Source organism: Nycticebus coucang, chromosome 11, assembly GCF_027406575.1.
Source record: "Nycticebus coucang isolate mNycCou1 chromosome 11, mNycCou1.pri, whole genome shotgun sequence".
In the NCBI taxonomy this organism is placed as follows: Eukaryota; Metazoa; Chordata; class Mammalia; order Primates; family Lorisidae; genus Nycticebus; species Nycticebus coucang.
This window is the reverse complement of record NC_069790.1, coordinates 100,379,470-100,405,657: the sequence shown is the minus strand read 5'-3', so window position 1 is coordinate 100,405,657 and position 26,188 is coordinate 100,379,470. Positions and strand designations below refer to the sequence as shown.

The 26,188-nt window shown below is 40.7% G+C and overlaps 1 protein-coding gene and 1 pseudogene across 4 annotated transcripts in view; one reads left to right on the top strand and one right to left on the bottom strand.

The window, feature by feature from the left end:
- AHCYL2 (adenosylhomocysteinase like 2) overlaps window positions 1–26,188 on the bottom strand; it is a 199,240-nt gene that overhangs the window by 154,329 nt on the left and 18,723 nt on the right. The gene's annotated exons all lie outside the window — the stretch shown is intronic.
- On the top strand, window positions 9,748–9,846 carry LOC128560572 (uncharacterized; annotated as a pseudogene).

Sequence of the window (26,188 nt, the reverse complement as noted above, 5' to 3'; positions counted from 1 at the left end):
AAGTTTCAGGAACCAGGGCAGCCCCAGGGGAGAACAGAAACAAACTAAAGCTGCCAGGACATTTTCTAGTTTCTCTGCCCACTACTATCTTTCTTCCCTTAGGCTACTTCAAGACACTAGGAACGGCTACTTGCAGCTGCAAGGTAATCCCAAAAAGTAAAGAAATAAAAGTTGAGGCCTTGCGCCTGTGGCTCAAGAGGCTAAGGCGCCAGCCACATACACCTGAGCTGGTGGGTTCGAATCTAGCCCAGGCCCGCCAAACAATGACGGCTGCAACCAAAAAATAGCCAGGCATTGTGGCAGGCGCCTGTGGTCCCAGGTACTTGGGAGGCAGAGGCAGGAGAATCGCTTGAGCCCAGGAGTTGGAGGTTGCTGTGAGCTGTGATGCCACAGCACTCTACCCGGGTGACAGCTTGAGGCTCTGTCTCAAAAAAAGAAAGAAAAGTTGACACATGTAAATAGATTATGTTATTATTCAAAATATTCACTGCTCCTCCCTGGTGGGGATGAGACATCCTTCCTATAGAGGTCAGGTTTACCCAATGATGTTAAGAAGCAAGAGGAAATGACATATTACACTTCTGAACAGAAGCTTTCAGAGAAATGATGTGATTCTACCATGCCTCATTTCCCCCTAGCCTAAGAGAAATGTCTTGGTTAAGGAGATGAATCTGTGGCCTGAGTCCTGGAACAGAGCTACATGATGGCTATGCAGAATGAGCAAGCCACTGTTACTGTAAGCTACTAAAATTTGGGATATTTCTTTTACCACAACATAATGTAGCCAAAACTGAATTATACAGTATGTCATGAGGAAAGACTCAGGCTTGGTTTTAATCACATCCCCTGCTTAAAATCCTTCAGTGACACTCCTGTACCTCCTGGAGTCCAAATGCTAGCAAAGAATCTAAGGTATTTTGTGTTATGGTCCCACTTATCTCTCCAGCCTCTCTTTCATAGTCCATATTCTAACCATACTGGATTTAAAGGTTTCCCAACACATCATGTTGGCCTTCACCCTCCATTTATTACATGTTGTTCTTCATAAAAAGCACTGTTGTTCCTCCAATCCCACCCAATTCACAAGAAATGTCTACATTGCCATTAAGAGTCCCCTTTAACAGAGCTGCCTCTGTGGAGGCACTTATGAGGCTGCCCCGCTATCCATATTGGTTGGTTGCTCTTTCCTCCAGTGCCACCATAGGATTTTCAACTTCTCTTGTTATAAAGTAAATATTTATATAAATGTGTAACTCTCCAACTAATTGTGATCCCTGCCCTTTGAGAACAGAGACCATATCTTACTCATCTTTGGAATCCAAACTCGAATCCTGTGCCTGGCTCATAACAGAAAAATCAATATAAGCTTATGAAAAGTATAAACATAGTCTTTTTTTTTCAGTGAAAAATAAACTGTATATTGTACATATAAAAATATGAGATAGGCCCTTCTGTTATGTTAAAAAATAACAAAGAAAATCTAACCTAGTCAACTCATTTTCCTTCCATTTTCTTTTTTTTTTTTTTTTTTGAGACAGAGTCTCACTATGTCACCCTGGGTAGAGTGCCACACAGCTCACAGCAACCCCAAACTCTTGGGCTTAAGTGATTCTCTTGCCTCCCAAGTAGCCTGGACTACAGATGCCCGCCACAATGCCTGGCTATTTTTTGGTTGGAGTTGTCATTATAACAGCAGGCCCAGGCCAGGTCAAACCTGCCATTCTCAGTGTATATTGCTGGCGCCCTTACTCATTGAGCTACAAGTGCTCAGCCTCCTTCCATTCTCTTTATCAAGAATAACTTCACATTGGAAAGAGAAGAACACACATGGTTAACAGGAAACTAAAGCATGAGGACAGCGCCCATAGCTCAGTGAGAAGGGCACCAGCCACATATACCAAGGCTGGCGGTTCGAACCCAGCCTGGCCTGCTAAAACAACGACAACTACTAACAAAACAAAACAAAACAGCCAGGTGTTGTGGCGGGTACCTGTAGTCCCAGCTACTTGGGAGGCTGAGGCAAGAGAATAGCGTAAGCCCAAGAGCCTGAGGTTGCTGTGAGCTGTGACACCAGGGCAGTCTACCTAGGGCAACAACTTGAGACTCTGTCTCAAAAAAAAAAAAAGAAAAGAAACAGAAGCACGAGATTAGGAGGAGATTAGGAGTAGTTTTTATTTTTCCTAAGTTCAAATCTTTAGGACCAGATAATTACAGCCTAAGACACTGAGTTCTCCATGACCTCTCATGAAGAATAGAAGCTAGAAGACTAGAAATTTTAAAATTCAATTTTAATTTCCTCAATTTCAAAGGGAAATAGATTCCTGAAACTATAGTGAAAGTGTTTTTGTTTGCTTGTTTGTTTGGTTTTTGGCTTTTTTTTTTTTGAGACAGAGCCTTAAGCTGTTGTCCTGGGTAGAGTGCTGTGGCATCACAGCTCACAGCAATCTCTAACTCCTAGACTCAAGCAATTCTCCTGCCTTTGCCTCCCAAGTAGCTGGGACTACAGGCACCCACCACAATGCCCGGCTATTTTTTTTTTTTTGGTTGCAGCCATCATTGCTGTTTGGCGGGCCCAGGCTGGATTCGAACCTGCCAGCTCAGGTATATGTGGCTGGCGCCTTAGCTGCTTGAGCTATAGGCACTGAGCCTAGCATAAGGGTTTTAATAAGGGCTTCCAGAAAAATTCTGTTAGCCAATGGCAGGGGAGGAAAGAGGTATAGAGCACACCAAAAGTCAGACTAGGAGCATAGGAAAAAAAAACCATGTTAAGTTTACTTTTGACAAAATTATTAAACTGAGAGATCAGAGAAACAACATATAGGAGGTCCAATGCATATTGCTGAAATCAACATAGTTTTTTATGCTGGGTGATAGGTTTACAACTGGTTGAACAATCAATTATCTTCACACTATTAATTAATTGTTAATCAATGACTTAATATAAATCTAGACAGATATAACTAATGTATTTGGCCTTACTTTAGTAGATGTTTATCAACAACTAAAAGATTGAGATGGCAACTTATAAATTTTGCTCCTGATATAAATCTATCTACAAAGATTAGATAATACTGAGAAAAACATAAAAAAATCACAAATATCTTAACAGATAAAAGCAATAGGCTGAAAGTACAAAATGAATTTATCAAGGATAAATATACATGCATTTTCAATTTTAACACTCATTGAAAAATGAGAATTTAGTTAACTATAAGTTCAAGATGTGCCTTCAGCATGAGTTGTCAGCTTAAAAAGCTTACACAAATTCACGGCTAATAAAATAACACTACAGTTACTTGCACAAGGAAAAAAATTAATACAGGTCAAGCAATATCTGGCAAATTATAATTTGGAATATGACCTCTTACAAGTAACACTGACTACAGGTAATAGATTTGGAAAAGGAAAATTAGGATGGTAGTAATGGATTTGGTAAACTAAACCATATGAAGAAAAACAAAGAGAACTGAGAATGATTTCCATGAAGAAGATTTCGGTAGGAAAAATAAAATCAGTGGTGTTTACAAATATTTGAATGACTATTATATTCAAAGGCAGGTATTATGCCTTTTTGGCGGGGGGAAACAGAGTCTCACTATGTCGCCCTCTGGAGAGTGCCATGGCGTCACAGCAACCTCAAACTCTTGGGCTTAAGCAATTCTCTTATCTCAGCCTCCCAAGTAGCTGGGACTACAGATGCCCACCACAACACCTAGCTATTTATTTTTGTTGTTGCTGTTGTCATTGTTGTTTTAGCAGGCCTGGGCTGGATTCCAACCTGCCAGCCTGGGTATACGTGGCCAGCACCCTACCCACTGAGTTATGGGCACCACGTATTATGCTTTTATATACAGTAGAATTTCCATAGTTGACCACTCCCTACAGTGACCACCTCCATAAGTTGATCTAATTTTTTTAGACCAGACATGTACCTACTATACTGTACTATACCACAGTACAGTATAGTAGGCCTAGTTGCTTATAGTGACCACATCTATATGCTGACCAGCTTGTTATAGTCTCCCTTGGGTAGTCAACTTATAGAGGTTCTACTGTATCTTATATTTATTCCCTATGTGATTCCTTCCACTCCCAGCAGCTGACTGACAAGACCCCTTTCTTGGCCGAGGGGATACTCTAAAACTGAGTTGCTAGCCATGAGAAAGTAGTTCAGACATGCCTCATCATGTTCCCCTCCCTTCTTAGAGATGTCCTTTGAGACATGTCATTATCAGGCCTAAAGATAAGCAAGATGTACCTAAAAGTCCTCAATATGCAAAATAAACCCCTTGAGTCTGGGCATATGTCTTATAGTTTGTTTCTGATTAACACTCTTTTTTGGTTTGGGGGGTTTTTTTGAGACAGAGTCTCACTTTGTCACCCTTGGTATAGTGCCATGACATCCTAGCTCACAGCAACCTCAAACTCTTGGGCTCTAGTGATTCTCTTGCCTCAACCTCCCATGTAGCTGGGACTATAGGAAGCCTCCACAACACCCAGCTATTTTTAGGGGGGGGGGTCTTGCTCTTGCTCAGGCAATCCACTGACCTTATCCTCCCAGAGTGCTGGGATTATAGATGTGAACCACCTCACCCGGCCTTGATTATTAGACTCTTAAATATTCCTTTTCAATGACTCGTGGTCTATTAGACAAAGCCTAACTCTTTCAGCCAACTGTCAACTAAAGAATCTTTAAACTCACCTATAACCTGTAAGGTTTGAGATGTCCCACCTTTTCAGGCCTTCCATGTATTGATTTATGACTTTATCTGTAATTCCTATCTCCCTGAAATTTATAAAATCAAACTATAAGCCCACCACAATGAGTCCACTTGCTCAAGGCTTCTTGGATGTGGCTCCCAGCCATGGTCCTCAAATATGGCTCAGAATAAACCTCTTTAAATTGTTTTATAGAGTATGGCTTCTTTTCTGTTGACAAATATGCACACAGTTGCAACCTTTGCATATAATAAATGCTCAAATATTTGAAGTTCAAATTGACTCACCTGTTGATGGCTAAGCCAACAAAGACACTTGTTATATTGGAGTATCTATTGTGATCTGAACGGAAACTCAGGAAAAGCGTAAAGTAGGAAGAAGGAAAACTAAAATCAAAGTAAAAAATGTAAAAGCCTTAACTGGAGCAAGCTGAGTAGGCATGGCTGAGGCACAGTATCCTCAAATATGGAATTTCTGTCTTACATCAGACAATATTCTTGACCACACCGCTAGTTAAATTTTAGTTTCTTTTGCAAATATTTCCCTGCAATAGAAAGTCATTGTTTTCATTCTGAGAAAAACTGAGGCCGAGGAAAGCTATTTGCCTAGCACCAACATCTTACCAATGGTTAACCTAGAATAGGAAATTCACCTTTTCTGTCATAAGCCCTACTTAACTTAGCAGCTCAACCTGTTTGATAATCACTTTAGTTTCACTTTTATTACTCCCCTCCAATCATCTGGCCTCTAAATCCACAAAAAGTAAGCCTGCACTAAAACTCTCAAACATTTATAAAATTTCCTTTTTTTTTTTGAGACAGAGTCTCTACATTGCCCTCAGTAGAGTACCATGGTGTCACAGCTCACAGCAACCTCAAACTCTTGGGTTGAAGAGATTCTCTTGCCTCAGCTCCCAAGTAGCTCCCAGGCATCCACCACAAGGCCCGGCTATTTTTTTGTTGCAGTTGTCATTGTTGTTTAGCTGGCCAGGTCTGGGTTTGAACCTGCCAGCCTCGGTGCATGTGGCCAGCGCCATAACCACTGTGCTATAGGCACCGAGCCTAAAATTTCATTTCTTAAAAGTGAAAAGGCTAAAACAAAAAATTAACATTTGAGGGGCGGCGCCTGTGGCTCAGTCGGTAAGGCGCCAGCCCCATATACCAAGGGTGGCGGGTTCAAACCCGGCCCCGGCCAAACTGCAACCAAAAAATAGCCAGGCGTTGTGGCAGGCACCTGTAGTCCCAGCTACTCGGGAGGCTGAGGCAAGAGAATCACTTAAGCCCAGGAGTTGGAGGTTGCTGTGAGCTGTGTGATGCCACGGCACTCTACCAAGGGCCATAAAGTGAGACTCTGTCTCTACAAAAAAAAAAAAAAAAATTAACATTTGAGGCCAAAGATTTGTCGCTCTTGTGCTGATTAAGGAATAGCCCTGGCACCACTTGTTCCATCATCAGTCAAATCTTAGCCACGAGGGTATACTAACTACATGCTGTTTCTCCAGAAACCTAAATGGCTTCCTTTGTATAACAGAGATTTGGTGCAGTGTTAGTGCCAGGGGCAGTGGGACAAAGGTAATCTTAATAAATGAAAAAGAGGTCTTAAAGCATCTGAAGGAAGAGTCACACGTTAGAGATTCATTTTCTGTTTTATATACATATTTAAACGTGATGTTATCTTCTCAGAAAACTCAAAGGAGGTTGGAGTAACACAGGACTCAGTAGTGTCCAAGGAGCAGCTACACCAGGATTTTAAAATAGCAAAATGCTAGGTCTAGCTGTAAAAGTAATAAAGGAATGTCCCAACAAGTGCCCACGCTCTCAACTTCCTCCCCAAGGAGGCTTATTTACATTATAATGGTTGCCAAGGTTACCTTAATTCCATCACAGCTCCTGTCTCTAGCAGCTAATCTGGAGCCTGGGTGGTACAAGCACAACAACCAAAAACCTTAATTGAGGCTAACTCAAAACTCAGGCTACTCAAAAGTTCATGACCCACAAAAGGATTTTATTCTAGCAACAAAAATTGCTGAAGGTAGGACTGTTTTCTATACTACATTCTAACCAAGATGTTACTTGCTATCTAAAGGAATTCTCTGAGAGTCAGTATTTGTATCTGCACTAAGCAGAGATTTTAAAGGAAAAGCAAGATAACATAAATTTTATAAAAGGTAATTGACCAAAGGAGTGACTGCTTTATTCCAACTAGTATTTAGCATTCCAACCTCTAATCAGAAAAGGCCATTATCTAAAAAAGACATTAAAAAAATCTCTCAAATGAATTTTTTTTTTTTTTTTTTTTGAGACAGCACCTTAAGCTGTCGCCCTGGGTAGAGTGCTATGGCGTCACAGCTCACAGCAACTGCCAACTCCTGGGCTTAAGTGATTCTCGTGCCTCAGCCTCCCAAGTAGCTGGGACTACAGGCACCTGCCACAATGCCCGGCTATTTTTTGGTTGTAGTTGTCATTGTTGTTTGGCAGGTCCGGGCTGGATTCAAACCCGCCAACTCTGGTATATGTATGTGGCTGGCACCTTAGTAGCTTGAGCTACAGGCGCTGGGTCTCTCATATGAATTATTAATAAGTATTATCTTCTAAGAATGGTAACATGTAGTGCTGGTATACATGTAGTACCTAAACTAGACAGAAATAATGAGGCTAGTATATTTAGAATTTAAGCAACAACCAAACATATATAATAACAAAGAAAGTGAAGGAAGAAGGCAGGCAAAAAAAAAAAAAAAAATTAAAAGATTTTTAGAACCATGCATCCCAAACACTCACGTTAAGTATAGCTAAATTAACAATGTGTGTGTTTGAGATGATAATCTGTTATCAGAAATTTTACTCCCAAAGGTAGCAACAGGAGAGACACAGGGGTATTAACCTGTAGTGTCCTCCTAGATACCCAGCAGATGACTCAAACATCACGCCATTGAAGAAGTGTCACATTTATGTTACTGTTTATTTTACTGTTTATTCTCTTTTATCTCTACTCCATCACCCCAAAGTAGGCAATCAATCATTGCAGCTTATTGTAACTCATTGTAACATGTTGCATAAGTTACCATTTTCTTGCAAACTGTAATGTGTTTTACTTTCACACATTTTAAAGTTTGTATAAATGCTATTGTGTTACATACCTCATTCTGTTTTTCTGCTGTTACTCAGCACTAAGTTTTTAAGATCCACCCTCTAGTTGTCCCTGTTTGCTCTTCATTAGCAGTCATCACCATGTCAGAAATGTGAAGGTAGGACTTTCTCCCTTCTCAAGTTTCTTGTTCTACTCCAACAATGCCTACACTACTCCACTCACCATGAAGCTTACAAAAAAAAAGCAAATAACAAATGTTATTTTTAAAAATTCCAATGCTCAAAAAGTCACTAATTGAGGTTTACCCATTATACAGAAAACACATATATGTTCAACACATATATACAAAAATATTCATTTTAGTACTGATTTTAAGGGCAAAATATTAAAAATAAGTTAAATCAATAGCATACTGGTTATATAAATTATGGCACATCCATATACTGGAATATTACGTAGACTTTAAGAACAACAAAGCAGGGCGGCGCCTGTGGCTCAGTGAGTAGGGCGCGGGCCCCATATGCCGAGGGTGGCAGGTTCAAACCCAGCCCCGGCCACACTGCAACAACACCAAAAAAAAAAAAAAAAAAGTAGCCAGGCGTTGTGGCGGGTGCCTATAGTCCCAGCTGCTCGGGAGGCTGAGGCAGGAGAATCGCGTAAGCCCAGGAGTTAGAGGTTGCTGTGAGCCGTGTGACGCCACGGCACTCTACCCGAGGGCGGTACAGTGAGACTCTGTCTCTACAAAAAAAAAAAAAAAACAACAAAGCAGCCCCTAAATATATTAAATGGAGAAAAAAGCAAGATGCAGAATGCTGCATGCAATATTTCTACCTTTTATATATTCTTAAAAGGATATTTATACTTACACTGTATAGGCTACTCCTAAGATACATAAGAAACTAAAATCTGCCTCTAATGAGGGCAATCAGGTAGATAAATGATAAGAGCTTTATTTTTGCTATATAATCTTTTCTTTTGAATTTTATACTACTGAACGTACTATTAAAATTCTAAATTTATCACTCTAACATATAATTTTCTAAAGTTACTTCTAATTCTTATATTCTGATTATAGCACACTGACTTCCAGTTAGATGGTATTTACTTCAAGAAATTAGAAAAAATAAAGTAGCTGAAGGGTGGTAAGAGGCCAGTCTTTATTCAACAAGGTGGATGTATCTACTTGGGACGTAGGTGTTAAGTCTTGGCACTGCCTCATGAATTTCCTTCTAACTGAATCTCACCTTTTTTCCTTCACTAAGTTGAGTAGTCTCAACTATTTTTTTTTTTTTTTTGTGACTTTTGGCCGGGGCTGGGTTTGAACCCACCACCTCCGGCATATGGGACTGACGCCTTACTCCTTGAGCCACAGGCACCGCCCAAATCTCACCTTTTTTGTTCACATCAACTTCCCTGGGGCTTATCAAGCCAGGTCTACTAAATGATTTGCATTATCCCTAAGAATCACTAAAAAAACAAACAAAAAAAGGAATAGATTCATGTAAATAACATATGACTATATCTATGCAGCTCAAAATTTATTTTTAATTACAACAGATTTTGAAGACTCAAAATAAAAAAGGAATTATCTCAATTTTTACACATACGGTAGAACCTCTGTAAGTTGACCACTCAAGGGACTATAAAAAACTGATCAACATATAGAGGTGGTCAACATAAGGAACTAGGCCTACTGTAGAGATACAGACATATAGTTCATGTCTGGTCTATGAAAATTAGGTCAACTTCAGGAGGCAGTCAACTATAAGTTTCTTTACATAATATATTATTAAAAATCAGTTTCACTTATTTCTTTTTACTTTTTTAATGTGGCAAACAAAAATTTTACTTCACTTTCTGATTAAGTCAGAAATCCTACTACATTTCTAATTAATCCACTTGTCTATACTCCACAAAAAACTATTTTGAACTTTGTACTTGCTTCAGCAGCCTAAATATTAAAAATTAGAATGATACAGAGATGAGCATAGCCCCTGCATAAGAGTGACACAAATATTCAAAGCATCCCATATTTTAAATAAATAAACAAGTAATTTTCACCACTTTTCTCAGACCTCCCAAACCTGTTAAAAATAAAATAGACAAGTAGCTATAAAGTTGCCTTCAGGTTATTTGCAAAGTTACACCTTCTTTGAAATAAACCTGTGGATAACATTCCTTTAACTAGGTTTAAAAAACTGAAGTGGCCGGGCACAGTGGCGCATGCCTATAATCCCAGCACTCTGGGAAGCAGAGGCGGATGGATTGCCTGAGCTCAAGAGTTCAAGACCAGCCTGAGCAAGAGTGAGACCCTGTCTCTAAAAAAATAGCCCAGCATAGTGGCGGGTGCCTATAGTCCCAGCTACTCCGGAGGCTGAGGCAAGTGAATTGCTTGAGCCCAGGATTTTGAGGTTGCTGTGAGCTATATGATGCCACGGCACTCTACTCAGGGCGACAAAGTGAAACTGTCCCCAAAAAACAAAACAAAATTGAAATGACCTACAGCTTAATGAGCAATGATCGTTTTACAGTAGAATGGTGCCACAAATAAGCACAGACAGAAAATTAAAACCTGGGCTCTAGTTTTAGCAAAATTGCAATTTATTTGAAAAATATTAATAGCATACCGACAAAGTACAAAATAATTCACTGTATAGTATCTAGGTTTTATTTTTTAGCAGTTTTTAGAAAAAACAATATTAGCTTCTCTGAAATTAACATATTATACTAAGAAGTCAACTAGTTTATTTCAAATTCTATTTCAGTATTAAATAAGATAATGGACTAGGTACAGTGGCACATACCTGTAATCCTAGCACTCTGGGAAACTGAGGCAAGTGGATTGCTTAAGCTCAGGCATTCCAGACTATCCTGAGCAAGAATGAGACCCCGTTTCTATCAAAAATAGAAAAACCAACTGGCATTGTGGCGGGAACTTGTAGTCCCAGCTACTTGGGAGACTAAGGCAAGAGGATCACTTGAACCCAGGAGTTTGAGGTTGCTGTGAACTATAAGGTTGTCATAGCACTACTCCCCAGCATAGTGAGACTCTGTCTTAAAAAAAAAAAGTTATATGTCAAACGCAAGGTAAAAAACTTGAACTTGAGTTCTTTTTCTGTAATACTTTAACCAAGCATTCATATTATGATTTAGTTTAAGGAACTACATAACAAAAGTTCGAGGTTGGCTTTTTACCTTATGTTTGATTTGACTAAATCATGATACCCACATAGAAAAGATACAACTGTAAACTAAGTTTGTCTCTTGCTTCTGTAATTCTTTTTATTCCTTTGAAAATTCATAAAACATGAAAACCTAAATAAGTATACTTTGAAACACATGTGTTCTGATCTCAGGAATATTTCTTTATCATACCTTATAGTTCTGAAATTATTTTTTTTATTTTAGATTAATATAAGGATACAAACGATTAGGTTATAACATTTGCATGTGTTAGATAAGGTCCGTGTTGTAGTTGTGCCCCTCCAGTAGGTGCGCCATATAGCCTTACGTCATGCCCATTAGGTGAGAGCACACCACTTCCCCACCCTCCTTCCCTCTGTTCCCTCACTCTTCCTCCCTTTCCCCTCAACTTAAATTAAATTGAGTTTTCTTTTATGTGGGGGTGTATTAGTTCATCTACTGGCTTTATATTAGAATCTAATACAGTGGATATTTGCTTTTCCATTCTTGTAATACTTTTAAAGAGAATGTTCTCCAACTCTATCCAGGTTAATACAAAATATGTAAAGTATCCATCTTTTATTATTAATTTTTTTTTTGACTGAATAGTGCCTGGAATTATTGTTTACTCAGAAACTAAGATGCTATCTTGGCAAAATGCAATTTTTGAATTTTGCATTTACTCTAGCCTTGGACAAGCACTAAATAGATGTTTGATACATTTAACAAAACATTAATTGAATTTCATTTTACCCAGCCTTGTCATTAGTAAACTGTTTACCACAGTGATATTATTAAGAATTAATTCATATTTATAAACACTCTAAAAAGAATATTCTTTGATATTCTGCTATATCTTGGCAAGGTCCTGACATTCCTAAGGTTTCTTTCCTTTTCAAGGTTGGAACAGAGTTGTTCAGGAGCCTGCCTGTGAGTCTCAAAATACGTACCACCTTTGGCTCTTTTTTATTTTATTTCATTTTTTCAGTCTCTCTGTCTTTGCTCACAGCAACCTCAAACTCCTAGGCTTGAACAATGCTCCTGCCTTAGCATCCCAAGTAGACGGGACTACAGAAACACCCTCCACTACTCAACTAATTTTTCTATTTTTAATAGAGACAAGGTCTCACTTTGCTTAAGCTGGACCTGAACTACTGAGCATAAAGGATCCTCCCACCTCAGCCTCCCAGAGTGCTGGGATTACAGGCACCACCACAATACCCGGCTATAATTTTAGAGATGGGGTCTTGCTCTTCCTCAGGCTAGTCTCGAACCCGTGAGTTCAGGGCAATCCACCCATCTCAGCTTCCCAAAGGGCTGGGATTATAGGCATGAGTCACCTGGGCTGGCCGTTTACCTCCTTTTTAAACCAACATCTCTCTGGCTAAGCCTCCCAGTCTTCAAGTAGAAATAGAGTTATCACAATCTCTGCTATATACCTAAGAAACAATTCTGGAGAGGAAGAATACACCAAATGGTCAAATCTGCAAAGTAGGTTTTAAGCCAAAAGTAGGTTTTAACTGGCTTAACTTGATGTTCTTCAATAAAACTAATGTTACTTCAGAACTGCCAAGTATCATCATATTGATATATACAATGCACTGTTCCTATTGTTGCTGTCTAGTCAGAGAGCCTGAAAATCCTTGAGCTCATTCAAAAGGCTTAATTATCAGTGCCATCTGACAGAGAATCTAGTGAAGAATGTTACATACAAGAACTGAAAAATACTAGGATCTCCATGTATTTGACTACATCCAGGGTATGTTCATTAAAGGCTCAGAGGTAATTGGGCTGCCAAAGGGAAAGAAATACGTTATAAATCATGACTAGGTTCAGCTTGATAATCATGAACATTTATTAAGAACCTATTATGTGGCGGCACCTGTGGCTCAGTCGGTAAGGCGCCGGCCCCATATACCGAGGGTGGCGGGTTCAAACCCGGCCCTGGCTGAACTGCAACCAAAAAATAGCTGGGCATGGTGGCGGGCGCCTGTAGTCCCAGCTACTCGGGAGGCTGAGGCAAGAGAATCGCTTGAGCCCAGGAGTTGGAGGTTGCTGTGAGCTGTGTGATGCCATGGCGCTCTACCTGAAGGGCATAAAGTGACATTCTGTCTCTACAAAAAAAAAAAGAATAAAAAAAAAAAAGAACCTATCATGTATGGGCGGCGCCTGTGGCTCAAGGAGTAGGGCGCCGGTCCCATATGCCGGAGGTGGTGGGTTCAAACCCAGCCCTGGCCAAAAATCACTAAAAAAAAAAAAAAAAAAAGAACCTATTATGTAGCTTGGTGCCTGTAGTTCAGTGAGTATGGCGCCAGCCACATACAACGAGGCTGGTGGGTTCGAGCCCAGCTTCAGGACTGCTAAATAACAATGACAATTGCAACCAAAAAAATAGCTGGGTGTTGTGGTGGGCGCCTGTAGTCTCAGCTCCTCTGGAGGCTGAGGCAAGAGAATAGCTTAAGCCCAAGAATTTGAGGTTGTTATGAGCTGTGACGCCACAGCACTCTAACTAGGGCAACATTGTGAGACTCTGCTTCAAAAACAAACCCAAACAAATAAAAAACCCTATTATGTGCCAGTATTAAATTGTGCAAGTGTCACTAAAAATAAGCCAAATAATGAACAAAAAGCAGATCAGCTAGAAAAGAGAAGAAATTAAAAGACACTACACCAAGGGATGGAGAAAAATATTCTGACTCAATGATTCTTTTTTTTTTATTTTTTTATTATTTTTTTTTTTTGTAGAGACAGAGTTTCACTGTACCGCCCTCGGTAGGGTGCCGTGGCGTGACACAGCTCACAGCAACCTCTAACTCTTGGGCTTACGCAATTCTCTTGCCTCAGCCTCCCAAGCAGCTGGGACTACAGGCGCCCGCCACAACGCCCGGCTATTTTTGGTTGCAGTTTGGCCAGGGCTAGGCTTGAACCCGCCACCCTCGGCATATGGGGCCAGCGCCCTACTCACTGAGCCACAGGCGCTGCCCGACTCAATGATTCTTACTCAAAAAAATACTAAGTAGGCTCGGCGCCTATGGCTCAAGCGGCTAAGGCACCAGCCACATACACCTGAGCTGGTGGGTTCAAATCCAGTCCAGGCCCGCCAAACAACAATGACGGCTGCAACCAAAAACATAGCCAGGCATTGTGGCGGGTGCCTGTAGTCCCAGCTACTTGGGAGGCGAAGGCAGGAGAATTGCTTGAGCCCAGGAGTTGGAGGTTGCTGTGAGCTGGGATGTCACAGCACTCTACCCAGGATGACAGCTTGAGGCTCTGTCTCAAAAATAAAAAGAATAAAAATAAATAAAAAAATATGGGCGGCACCTGTGGCTCAAAGGAGTAGCGCGCTGGCCCCATATGCCAGAGGTGACAGGTTCAAACCCAGCCCTGGTCAAAACTGCAAAAAAATTAATTAATTAATTAATTAAAAAATAGTAAGTAAAGACCATAAAATTTACAAGCCACTATAGTAACTCAAAGGCAGTATGACAGAAAAAGAATTTAAGATTAGTTGTGTAGATTAATGAGTGTATTCAAAATAGAAATAATCATTTTTATTGTTTATTTATTTATTTATTTTTTGAGACAGAGCCTCAAGCTGTCGCCCTGAGTAGAGTGCCATGGCGTCACAGCTCACAGCAACTTCTAACTCCTGGGCTTAAGCGATTCTCTTGCCTCAGCCCCCAACTAGCTGAGACTACAGGCGCCCGCCACAACACCCAGCTATTTTTTGGTTGTAGTTGTCACTATTGTTTGGCAGGCCCAGACTGGATTCAAACCCGCCAGCTCTGGAGTATACGGCTGGCGTCTTAGCCACTTGAGCTACAGGGGCCAAGCTGAAATACTCATTTTTAGACATCATTATCAAACTGTGTGAGTTATCGTATCAAGCAGCATAACAGTGAAAAACAGAGAAAAACAGTGAAAAAATTATGAGCTAATAAGCTCATCGAAGCATCACTGAGATACAAGGAAAGATAAGAAGGGTGGGAGCCAAAAACTTCAGCTTAACTCCTGACGAGCAAGTTCTAACATTCCTCCATGGAGTGGCAAGGTCCCAGCTAACCCAGTACACAGAAATGAAAGAGTCTCACAAAGCAAACCAAGTGAACTGCTAAAATCAGAATATATTTATTAATCTATCAGGACAAATGCTGACCCCTCTTCGAAAGAAATATCATTTTACTTAAAAGATATCAACTTTCTTTTTTTTTTTTTTTTTTGTGGTTTTTGGCCGGGGCTGGGTTTGAACCCGCCACCTCCGGCATATGGGACCGGCACCCTACTCACTGAGCCACAGGCACCACCCAAAAGATATCAACTTTCTACATGATACTCATCACTGTCCCTTTCTGACAACTAGTTATCCCAAAGGTATACAGTTAATTATTAAAATTCCTACAAAATTACCTAAATCAGTCATGACTGTCCAGGCTTAGAATCTCTAAGAAAAGACATGAAAATAGTTTAACTAATATAGCACAGATTTACTTTGATTCTACCAAACTATTAAGGAGAGAAAAATGATATGTTTCAAAATTTTTAAAAGTGAGTGTGTAAGAAAATAATAAACTTGGTAATATTTAGCATAATTACTATGAATAAACTGGAAAAAATTCCTATTTGAAGTATTTTTTTTCCTATTTGAGGTATTAATAGACACCATCCCTACTCTGAAATGCCTTGAGAATTTAGAGAATAAAAATACAAGCCAATTTGCACTAATCACTCTGCTTCACACAAGTGTCACAAAACAAACTGATTTAATCATTCTTTCATTCAAACCCTTAATATCTGCTAGATGCTAACAATACAGCGAACAAGAAAGACAAAAATCTCAGTTCTTCAGGAGTTTACAGTCTAAGGAACAAGGCACTTAATCAAAATATCACATCACAAACTTCCCAATCAAAGTACGACTTTACTGACTCTATCCAAAAGGAGAACAAATCTGGTTATGAAACCCATAGGTATGAACTATAAAATAAACTATATCTAAATATATGTGGCTAAAACACACAGCCACGTATATTTTACTTTGAAAGAAAATATCAAGCTGGGCACAGCAGCTCATCCCTGTAATCCTAGCACTCTGGGAGGCTGAGATGGGTGGATTGCTTGAGCTCAGGAGTTTGAGATTAGCCTGAGCAAGAATGAGACCCTGTGTCTAATAAAAATAGAAAAATTAACCAGGCATGTGGCAAGTGCCTATAGTCTCAGCTACTCAGGAGGCTGAGGCAGGTGGATTGCTTGAGCCCAGAAGTTTGAGGTTGCTGTGAGCTATGGCGCCATGGCACTCTATCCAGGGAGACAGGGCAACAAAGTGAAACTGTTTCAAAAATAAATTAAAATCGGCACAGCGCCCATAGCGCAGTGGTTACACCACCAGCCATGTACACCAAGGCTGGCAGATTCAAACCCAGCCCCGGCTAGCTAAACAATAATGACAACTGCAAACAAAAAATAGCCAGGCGTGGTGGCAGGCGCCTGTAGTCCCAGCTACTGAGAGGCTGAGGAAAGAGAATTGCTTAAGCCCAGGAGTTTGAGGTTGCTGTGAGCTGTGATGCCACATCACTCTACCGAGGGCGACATAGTGAGACTCTGTCTCAAAAATAATAATAATTTATTAATTAAAATAAAATAAAATTGAAAAAGAAAAGAAATATCAGCCTAGGCAACATAGCAAGACCTCAACTCTATAAAGATTAAACAATAGCTGCACATAATGGTGCATGCCTGTAGCCCTAACTACTAAGGAGGCTGAGGCTTTGAGAATGCAATTCAGAATACTGCCAATTCAGATTACTGATTCAAAAAATAAATGACTCAAAGTGGAAATGGATAGGGCATCAGGAGTATCATAAAGGTCACCTCATTCTACAAGAAAAAAAAAGGATTGTCAATCTTATAGCTAAGTATAAATGTCAAGAGGGGATATTTACTACTACATGCCAATTTATCTAGTCCCTTAATCAGTGCTGCTGCACTCCAGTCTGGGTGACAGAATGAGACACTCTATCTCTTTAAAGACAAAATAAAAAAGGCTCGGTGCCTGTCGCTCAAGCGGCTAAGGCTCCAGCCACATACACCTGAGCTGGTAGATTTGAATCCAGCCCGGGCCTGCCAAACAACAATGACAGCTGCAACCCAAAAAATTAATAAATAAAAAATAAAAAAAATAAAAACAACCGGGCACCTGTAGTGGCAGCTACTTGGGAGGTGGAGGCAGGAGAATCACTTGAGCCCAGGAGCTGGAGGTTGCTGTAAGCTGTGAGCACATCATTCTGCCCAGGGGGACAGCTTGAGTCTCTGCCTCAAAAAAAAAGAGTCTCTCCCCATAGAAGGAAAATGACAATGAACATTAAAACATATTAGGTGGGCGGCACCTGTAGCTCAAGGAGTAGGGCGCCAGTCCCATATGCCGGAGGTGGCGGGTTCAAACCCAGCCCCAGCCAAAAAAAACACCATTAGGTGCTATAAAGGCTTCACTGTTTTGGCTGGGGTGCAATCTAAATATCCTAGACTTGACTATGGGATTAAAGATGGCGGCCGAGTAACAGCTTCCCTGCAACTGGGAATAGCGAGTCTGGGGAGACAAGACTCCAGGCATCTCTGGCTGGTGGGATCTGCCTATAATCATCCCTTTGAGGATACAGGGAGCCAGCAAGGGACTTGTGGACCCCAAAAGGAGGACAAAAACAGTGGAAAACTGGCAAGTGGTTCTGTGTGTTCAATCGACCTAATCATGCCAGCAACCGTAAGTACAAGCAGCAGTGAGACTGCAAACGGGAAAGGCCATACCTGTGAACTGTTTCAGTGTTCTTGGACTTGGCACTCAGTTGAACTGCCTTGGGGAGAGCTTGAGCAGGAGTGTGGAGAACTCTGGGCATTGTCTGGGGCCCCAGACTGAGCCACTGAGCTGGGCAAAGGAAGCCACTGTGAAAGAACTGCCCCGGCAAGCTCCGCCCTCATGGTCTCAGAGCAAGGATTGGGCGGGTCAAAGTAACCTACTAACTGAGCAGCCTAAAGGCAGGGACTGAGCTGCCTTACAGCCTTAATTCTTAGGGGCAGAGTGAGACGGTTTTGGCACACTGGAGCCTTGGGCTGTTGCCCTGGGTAGAGTGCCGTGAGGTCACAGCTCATAGCAACCTCAAACTCCTGGGCTGGGCGCCGCCCAGACCTCCATAAGAGCTGTGCAGCGACCCCCGACGGGTGACCCGCACCCACCGGGCCTCCGCATTCCCTGACCAGGAACTGCGGGAGCCACGCAACCCTGCGTCCTCCCTCCTGTGTCCTCCCAGCTTCAACACTAGCCCGTTCATCTGGACAGGGACTCTGGTAGCTGCATGCCCTTTGGAGCCCTCCCTGCCTCTGCGCAGAGCTCTTCTGGCCAGAGACTGCTGGGGCCTTGAGCTCTCTGTGCCAAAGTCACTAGGCGCCTGGCACGCCCAGAACCGTGCGCACCACCCCCAGCCCTGTTGCTGGATCCAGGTGTGTCACAAACCGGAGCTGCTTCCACAACCAGAACTCCCTAGCTAGAGCAGCCCCAGAGAACTACACAGGGTCACTCCCTACAAAGATCCAGCAACAATAGAGTGATCCCGCTGGGGTCTAATCTTGGAGAGACACCTCCTCAACTCTGAGGACAGTCAGAGGCAACAGTGAAAAACAATCATGAGGTGAAATCAACAGAAAAACTCTGGCAATATGAATAATCAGAGTAAATCAACTCCCCCAAGGATCAATGGGGCAGAAACAGCACAAGACCCCATGCACAAACAAATAGCTGAGATGCCAGAAATTGAATTCAGGATCTGGATAGCAAATAAGATCGAATTAGAATTCCAAAAGTTATCTCAAGAATTCAACGGATTCAAAGACCAAATGACCAAAGATTTTGATACATTGAGACAAGAAGCTGCATCCCTCAAAGATCTGAGAAACACAGTAGAATCCCTCAGTAACAGAATAGAGCAAGCAGAAGAAAGGATTTCTGACACTGAAGACAAAGCTTTCGAATGCTCCCAAACACTCAAAGAAGTGAAATGGAGAGCAAAAACAGACCACTCTCTCAGAGAGCTCTCTTTTTGAAGAAAAACAATATTCGTCTTATAGGGATCCCCGAAAGTGATGAAGTGGCTTCACAGGCACAGAGTCTCTTCTCCATGAGATTAGGAAAGAGAACTTTCCAGTCATGCCAAGAGATTCCGAAATTCAGACAGCAGATAGTTTCAGAACTCCAGCACGACTCAACCCAAATAAGACATCCCCCAGACACATCATAGTCAATTTCACTAAAGTTAATATGAAGGAGAAAATTCTGAAAACTGCCAGACAAAAGAAAACCATTACCTACAAGGGGAAGAATATCAGAATAACTGCAGATCTCTCTGCTGAAACCTTTCAAGCTAGAAGAGGATGGTCATCGACTTTTAATCTCCTAAAACAAAATAACTTTCAACCCAGGATCCTGTACCCAGCTAAACTGAGCTTCATTTATGACAGAGAAATTAAATACTTCAATGAAATTCACATGTTGAAGAAATTTGCCACAACTAAACCAGCTCTCCAGGACATTCTTAGACCTATCCTCCATAAAGACCAGTGTAATCCTCCACCACAAAAGTAAACTCACCCAAAAAATTTTTGATCAAATTCCAACTTCCACAGTCGCAAAAGGATTAAAAATGTCCACCAGTCTCTTGAAAGACTTATCAATACTCTCAATTAATGTGAATGGTTTAAATTGTCCTCTAAAGAGGCATAGGTTGGCGGACTGGATACAAAAACTCAAGCCAGATATCTGCTGCATCCAAGAACCACATCTTACATTAAAAGACAGATATAGACTCAAGGTGAAGGGATGGTCATCTATATTCCAGGCAAATGGAAAGCAGAAAAAAGCAGGCGTTGCAATCCTGTTCACAGACGCAATAGGCTTTATACCAACCAAAATAATTAAGGATAAGAATGGACACTTCATATTTGTTAAAGGTAATACTCAATATGATGAGATCTCAATTATTAATATTTATGCACCCAACCACAACGCACTTCAATTTATAAGGGAAACTCTAACAGACATGAGCAACTCGATTTCCTCCACTTCCATAGTAGTTGGAGATTTTAACACCCCTTTAGCAGTCCTGGACAGATCCTCCAAAAAGAAGCTAAGCAAAGAAATTTTAGATTTAAACTCAACCATTCAACATCTGGACTTAACAGACATCTACAGAACATTTCATCCCAAAAAAACTGAATACACATTCTTCTCATCAGCCTATGGAACATACTCCAAAATCAACCACATCCTAGGCCACAAATCTAACCTCAACAAATTTAAAAAAATAGAAATTATTCCTTGCATCTTCTCAGACCATCATGGAATAAAAGCTGAACTCAATAACAACAGGAACCTGCATTCCCATACAAAAACATGGAAGCTAAACAACCTTATGCTGAAGGATACATGGGTTATAGACGAGATTAAAAAGGAAATCACCATATTTTTGGAACAAAACAACAATCAAGACACGAATTACCAGAACCTCTGGGATACTGCAAAGGCAGTCCTAAGAGGGAAATTTATAGCACTGCAAGCCTTCCTCAAGAAAACGGAAAGAGAGGAAGTCAATAACTTAATGGAACATCTCAAGCAACTGGAGAAAGAAGAACACTTCAACCCCAAACGCAGCAGGAGAAAAGAAATAACCAAAATCAGAGCAGAATTAAATGAAACTGAAAACAAAAGAATTCTACAACAGATCAATAAATCCAAAAGCTGGTTTTTTGAAAAGATCAATAAAATAGATAAACCTTTGGCCAACCTAACCAGGAAAAAAAGAGTAAAATCTCTAATTTCATCAATCAGAAATGGTAATGATGAAATAACAACAGACCCCTCAGAAATTCAAAAAATCCTTAACAAATACTACAAGAAACTCTACTCTCACAAATATGAAAATCTGAAAGAAATTGACCAATACCTGGAAGTACGCCACCTACCAAGACTTAGCCAGAACGAAGTGGAAATGTTGAACAGGTCCATATCAAGTTCTGAAATAGCATCAACTATACAAAATCTCCCTAAAAAGAAAAGCCCAGGACCAGATGGCTTTACGTCAGAATTCTACCAAACATTTAAAGAAAAACTAGTACCTATACTACTAAACCTCTTCCAAAATATAGAAAAAGAAGGAATATTACCCAGCACATTCTACGAAGCAAACATCACCTTGATCCCCAAACCAGGGAAAGACCCAACACGAAAAGAAAATTATAGACCAATATCGCTAATGAATATAGATGCCAAAATACTCAATAAGATCCTAACAAACAGAATCCAACAACACATCAAAAAAATTATACACCATGACCAAGTCGGATTTATCCCAGGGGCTCAAGGCTGGTTCAATATAAGTAAATCTATAAATGTAATTCAACACATAAACAAACTTAAAAATAAAGACCATATGATTCTTTCAATTGATGCAGAAAAAGCTTTTGATAATATCCAGCATCTCTTCATGATCAGAACACTTAAGAAAATTGGTATAGAAGGGACATTTCTTAAACTAATAGAGGCCATCTACAGCAAACCCACAGCCAATATCGTATTGAATGGAGTTAAATTGAAATCATTTCCACTTAGATCAGGAACCAGGCAAGGTTGCCTATTGTCTCCATTGCTCTTTAACATTGTAATGGAAGTTTTAGCCATTGCAATTAGGGAAGAAAAGGCAATCCAGGGTATCCACATAGCGTCAGAAGAGATCAAACTTTCACTCTTCGCAGATGATATGATTGTAAATCTGGAAAACACTAGGGATTCTACTACAAAACTTTTAGAAGTGATCAAGGAATACAGCAATGTCTCAGGCTACAAAATCAACACCCATAAATCTGTAGCCTTTATATATACCAACAATAGGCAAGCTGAACAAACAGTCAAGGACTCTATTCCTTTCACAGTAGTGCCAAAGAAGATGAAATATTTGGGAGTATACCTAACAAAGGACGTGAAAGATCTCTACAAAGAGAACTATGAAACTCTAAGAAAAGAAATAGCCGAAGATGTTAACAAATGGAAAAACATACCATGCTCATGGCTGGGAAGAATCAACATTGTTAAAATGTCCATACTGCCCAAAGCAATATATAATTTTAATGCAATTCCTATTAAAGCTCCATTGTCATACTTTAAGGATCTTGAAAAAATAATACTTCGTTTTATATGGAATCAGAAAAAAACATCGCATAGCCAAAACATTACTGAGCAATAAAAACAAAGCAGGAGGAATCACGCTACCAGACCTGAGACTGTACTATAAATCCATAGTGATCAAAACAGCATGGTATTGGCACAAAAGCAGAGAAGTAGATGTCTAGAACAGAATAGAGAATCAAGAGATGGATCCAGCTACTTACCGTTATTTGATCTTTGACAAGCCAATTAAAAACATTCAGTGGGGAAAAGATTCCCTATTTAACAAATGGTGCTGGGTGAACTGGCTGGCAATCTGTAGAAGATTGAAACTGGATCCACACCTTTCACCATTAACTAAGATAGACTCTCACTGGATAAAAGATTTAAACTTAAGGCATGAAACTATAAAAATATTGAAGAAAGTGCAGGGAAAACTCTTGAAGCAATCGGCCTGGGTAAATATTTTATGAGGACTCCCCCCCAGGCAATTGAAGCAGTATCAAAAATACACTACTGGGACCTGATCAAACTAAAAAGCTTCTGCACAGCCAAGAACATAGTGAGTAAAGCAAGCAGACAGCCCTCAGAATGGGAGAAAATATTTGCAGGTTATACCTCCGATAAAGGTCTAATAACCAGAATCCACAGAGAACTCAAATTTATTAGCAAGAAAAGAACACGTGACCCCATTTCAGAGTGGGCAAGGGACTTAAAGAGAAACTTCTCTAAAGAAGACCGACGCACAATCTACAAACACATGAAAAAAAGCTCATCATCCTTAATCATCAGAGATATGCAAATCAAAACTACTTTGAGATATCACCTGACCCCAGTAAGAGTAGCCCACATAACAAAATCCCAAAACCAGAAATGTTGGCATGGATGTGGAGGAAAGGGCACACTTCTACACTGCTGGTGGGAATGCACACTAATACGTTCCTTCTGGAAGGATGTTTGGAGAATACTTAGAGACCTAAAAATAGACCTGCCATTTGATCCTATAATTCCTTTATTAGGTTTATACCCAGAAGACCAAAAGTCACAATATAACAAAGACATCTGTACCAGAATGTTTTTTGCAGCCCAATTCATAATTGCTAAGTCATGGAAGAAGCCCAAGTGCCCATTGACCCACGAATGGACTAGCAAATTGTGGTACATGTATACCATGGAATACTATGCAGCCTTAAAGAAAGATGGAGACTTTACCTCTTTCATGTTTACATGGATGGAGCTGGAACATATTCTTCTTAGCAAAGTATCTCAGGAATGGAAGAAAAAGTATCCAATGTACTCGGCCCTACTATGAAGCTAAATTATAGCTTTCACATGAAGACTATAACCCAACTATAGCACAAGACTATGGGGAAAGGGCCAAGGAAGGGGAAGGGAGGGGGGAGGTTTTGGTGGAGGGAGGGTAATGGGTGGGGCCACATCTATGGTGCATCTTAGAATGGGTACAGGCGATTGCATTAATGTACACAGCTATGATTTAACAATAAAAATAAAATAAAATAAAATAAAAATAAATAAATATCCTAGACTTAAATATAGACAGAGTATGAACTGCCAATTCAGATTGCTGATTCAAAAATTAAATGACTCAAAGTGGAAATGGATAGGGCATCAGGAGTATCATAAAAGTTGTCTCATTCTGGGCGGCGCCTGTGGCTCAGTGAGTAGGGTGCCAGCCCCATATGCCGAGGGTGGCGGGTTCAAACCCAGCCCCGGCCAAACTGCAACCAAAAAATAGCCGGGCGTTGTGGCGGGCACCTGTAGTCTCAGATACTCGGGAGGCTGAGGCAAGAGAATGGCGTAAGCCCAAGAGTTAGAGGTTGCTGTGAGCCGTGTGACGCCACGGCACTCTACCCGAGGGCAGTACAGTGACACTCTGTCTCTACAAAAAAAAAAAAAAAGAAACTAAAAAAAAAAAAAAGTTGTCTCATTCTACAATAAAAAAAAGGATTCTTAATCTTATAGCTAAGTATAAATGTCAAGAGGGGATATTTACTACTACATGCCAATTTATCCAGTCTCTTAATCAGCCAAAAAAAGACATTTTAAAGACTATATTAGGAGAAATTTGTCCTACTATCAGCTAACCTATACTTAATGATGAAAGACTGAATACTTCCCTCTAAAATTGGGAACAGGGCAAGGATGTCCACTCTTGCCAGTTCTATTCAACATTGTACTGAAGGTTCTGAACAATGCAATATAAAAAGAAAAATAAATTGGGTGGCGCCTGTGGCTCAAGGAGTAGGGCGCCGGTCCCATATGCCAGAGGTGGTGGGTTCAAACTCAGCCCCGGCCAAAAAAAAAAGAAAAGAAAAATAAATTAAAGGCATACACATTGGACAAAGAGTAAAACTATCATTTGCAAAGAGCATGATCTTGTGTGAAAACAATCCTAAGGAATTTCAAAGACTACTAGAGTAATAAGTTTAACAAAGTTGCAAAACACAAGATCAACATACAATAATCAGTTGTAATCAACCAATTCCATTCTTAGGTATATATCAAAAAAACTTGAAAGCAGGAACTTGAACAGATAATTTGCACACCAATGTTCATTGCAGCTTTAGTCACAATAGCTAAAAGATAGAAACAATCCAAGGGTCAATCAATTGATGAATGTATAAACAATATAATACTATAGTACTATTTAGCCTTAATGAGGAATGAAGTTCTGACACATGCTACAATATGAATGAACCTTGAAAAGTTGTTTCTTTCTAAGATGGAGTCTCTCACTATGCTGCCCTGGGTAGAGTGCTGAGATGTCATCATAGTTCATAGCAACCACAAACTCTTGGACGCAAGAGATCCTCCTGCCTCAGCCTCCTAAATAGGTGAGACTACAGGTGGCTGCCATGACACCTGCTAGGATTGGTTGGTTGGTTTTCTATTTTTTTAGTAGAGATGGGGTCTCACTCTTGCTCAGGCTGGTCCCCAACTACTGAGCTAAGCAATACCCTCGCCTAAGCCTCCAAGAGTGCTGGGATTACAGGACTGAGGGACCACACCCAGCCAGGGACCTTGAAAACTTAAAACTGGATAAAATAAGCCAGACACAAAAAGACAAATACTGGGGGCAGCACCTGTGGCTCAGTGAGTAGGGCGCCGGCCCCATATGCCGAGGGTGGCAGGTTCAAACCCAGCCCCGGCCAAACTGCAACAAAGAAATGGCCGGGCATTGTGGCGGGCGTCTGTAGTCCCAGATGCTCGGGAGGCTGAGGCAGGAGAATCACGTAGGCCCAGGAGTTGGAGGTTGCTGTGGGCCGTGTGACGCCACAGCACTCTACCCGAGGGTGGTACAGTGAGACTCTGTCTCTACAAAAAAAAAAAAAAAAGACAAATACTGTCTGAATCCACTTACATGAAAGTATACAGAATAGGCAAATTCATAGAGACAAAAAATATAATAGAGGTTCCCAAAACCTAGGAGGAGGGAGGAAAAGGAGTTAGTGTTTAATAGATAGAGTCTTTGGTGCGGATAATAAAAAAGTTTTATGTACAGACAGTTTTATGGATAGACGGTGATGGTTATACAATATTATGAATGTACTTAATGAATTGTACATTTTAAAGTGGTTAAAATAAAAGGGGAAGGCTCCGCGCCCATTGCACAGTGGTTACGGCGCTGGCTACATGCACAGAGGCTGGCAGATTCCAACGCAGCCCGGGCCAGCTAACCAACAATGACCAGGCATTGTGGCGGGCGCCTGTAATCTCAGCTACTTGGGAGGCTGAGGCAAGAGAATCTCTTAAGCCCAAGAGTTTGAGGTTGCTGTGAGCTGTGACGCCAAAGCACTCTACCCAGGGCGACATAGTGAGACTCTTGTCTCAAAAAAAAAAAAGAAAGGTGAAGAGAGAGGAGGATGGGTGAGCTCTCACCTAATGTGCACAATATTAAGGATATACAGGACACCCCCTGGGCAAAGGGCTCATCTATACAATTTGAACTTTACCTTAGAAACCCAAACAATGTAA